The sequence below is a fragment of the Echinops telfairi genome, unplaced genomic scaffold (genome assembly GCF_000313985.2).
Source record: "Echinops telfairi isolate 266 unplaced genomic scaffold, ASM31398v2 ScPeMD7_7400;HRSCAF=8409, whole genome shotgun sequence".
Lineage (NCBI taxonomy): Eukaryota > Metazoa > Chordata > Mammalia > Afrosoricida > Tenrecidae > Echinops > Echinops telfairi.
The window spans coordinates 56,700,407-56,703,243 of record NW_022111300.1 but is presented as its reverse complement, the minus strand read 5'-3'; positions in this window follow the sequence as shown (position 1 = coordinate 56,703,243).

Sequence of the window (2,837 nt, the reverse complement as noted above, 5' to 3'; positions counted from 1 at the left end):
AAGCCTAAGCTGGAAGTGTCAGGGTTCCGTGTTGGGCTGTTAGCCACAAAGTCAGCAGTTTGAAATCACCAGCTGATCCTTGGGAGAAAGAGGAGGTTTTCTACGCCCATAGAGATTGACAGTCTCAGAAATGCACAGGGGCAGTTCTACCCTGTCCTGTGGGGTCACCTTGAGTCTGAATTCACTCCATGGCAGCGTTTTTCATTTCTTTGCTGGTTTTCAAACCTTTACGGGAGCAGATCTCCTGGTCGTTGGTCCCATGGATCTGCTCGGGGGTCCAAGGGTTAACTTTTGGGTTGGCAGCCTCCTGCTTTGCTCACTGTCCCATCTGCCCCTCTCTCCAGGTGCAGACTGTGATGGGGAATTCTAGTGAGCAGCCCTGTTGCTCACTATGAACCTCAGGATTGATGCCACGTGCTTATCCGTGCTGAGCTCATGCTAAGAATGCACCGAATAACAGATGAAACTCTGCACAGGTCACACATTACTTGGCTGAAGAGGAAGGGATGGGTTTTTACTTATTTATCTATCTATTTGTTTGTGTATAAACTTTAGAGCCGGGTTTAAATGACTTTTGGAATGTCCATGAAAACTGAATCAAGAGCAGGCCACTAGCCACTTACTTGGTCAATGTGATTCTGGAGTCTTTAAAACAGGGTCACACCCACACATTCTCCAGCTTCATTAGATCCGCCTACCTACACACACTCACATCAAGTGTTCATTGTCACTTCTTCTGATCTTTCCTTCTTTCCGAAAATTTCTAGGTTCTTTAAATAACTTATGTTAAATGAATAAACCTGCAAAATAGGATGTGGGACACAAATGTAAAGTGATAACATGGCATGCTCCGGGCTTCTTTACAACCAAGCCTATTCCCATTTTCAACCCGGCAGGGGGCCTTCTGTGTGTTGTGTACCTCATGATGTTCGTCTTTGTTGAATCAGTACTGGAGAGCAGTGGGAGGGACTGGGGTTGCTGTCATGGGCGCTAAGATTGCATACGCTCTTTTTTCTTTTCTTAATTTAACTTTTCTTCAGGGTGTTCCCGGAGGTTGGGGCTTTGGGGGGGCTCAGAGATTCAAAGTTGGCTTTATGTCATGGAACTCCTAAATGAATTGAAATTCCTAATTTTCCCCCTTGAAATAATTTAATATTGCTTATTTGGTGAATTATTTAAACTGGAAAGCACTTTATGTTAACCTTCTCCCCTAGATAATAATAACTTTAAAATCATGATAATAGTTTTGAGGTAAATAATAATTCTGAATATCAGCACTTAGCCCTTACATTGAAAACTTGATAAAACAGAAAACAGTGTCCTTATTTTCAAACAACCAGAAATCATCACTCTAAAAGTCTCTCTTTCTCTCTTCTTTAATGCTTTCTTTATGTATAGAAATCCAAAAGGCTGGGCACAAAAAATGTATATATTTCTTTTAATCAATCTTCTCCTCAATTTTATTATTAAGCTTCTTTAGGTAAATCAGACATAATTGATTTCAAACGTTGGAAGGCATTTCATATTGAAAGCTTTTATCATAGTCAAATGCAAACAAGAAAAGTATGATGAAAATAACAAGTATGAATAATCTCAAGGCTTTCACTCACATTTAACATTATTAGTCATGTTGTACTCTGAGGATTAGGAAGAATAAATGAGGGAAGTGACTATGTGATTAGTTATTGATACCTTCCCTCGGGATTGAGAACCATAAGATGTGATAATATTTCTTCATTAGAGAAATATGCACTTCTTTAGAATCCATTTTCAGCAATATCTGAAAAACAAGGTCAGGCACAAAGCTGTAAAATAGATCTGACACTTGTCTTCTAACCTCACGTGAGCAAATGTTTCAGAATTTCCCCCAGTCCAAACTTTTCCCTAGCACTCAGAACATCAGTTTGTGTTAATGGGTGAGGTTTTCTTTAATTTGCAATTGTGGCTGTTGTTCTGTTTGGTCAGATATCTAGGCTTCCTTTGAAGTCCTGTCACTCAGTTCTGCTGGCACCAGCCCATTGCACCCCCAAGTCTATGCCAAAGTTGGAGCCTTTCCTTGCAGTTGAAATTTGGGTCCACCAAGTGGTAAAAGAGCTTTGCGACTGAAAAAATATCCAAGCATACGCAATTTTCTGAGCTTTAGATCATTAAAATATATATTCTATTCACCTGTGTATTAAAAGTGAACTCTCATTAGGGTGTCTCATGTAAAGCACATATATGGATATAGTTATGCAAAGTTTCTGTCTTACAAAATGATAACATGTTTCCTAATCTTTGTCTGTTATGGTACTTAGTTTATTTCACAGGCTAAGCTTCTTCTTTGTCCTTTAGTAGTCTCTTCTTGTATTTGCTGGTTTCAGTTCTGAATCACGTGTGCGTGGGGTGTGTGTGCGTGGTGGAGGCAGGATGCAGATTCCTGCTGTGCACTTATACTGGAGCAGTAATCTTACTCCTCACTTACTGACTTGGCTGGGTTCCAAAGACCAGGTCGCTATGCAAAATATAATCGTTATCTGAAAATGGAAGATGGCCCTCTCAGGTCACAAAGGAGAGGATGTTTGCATTGTTACATGATTTACAAGTTACATAACTGCCAACGTTATCATCTCACCATTGCCAAATGGCATCATTACATAACTGCCAAGCCACTGACAATCACGGCCCAGCCAAGTCCACACATAAATTTAACTAACACAATTAAGTGTCATCTCACCCCACACCTCAGCATTTACTACTGCCAGGTGAGTGAGGGGGCTTCAAAAAATTCCCAGAGAAGCTCCATTATCATTCAATCTTATTTTTTTTAAATCATTTTATTAGGGGCTTATACAATT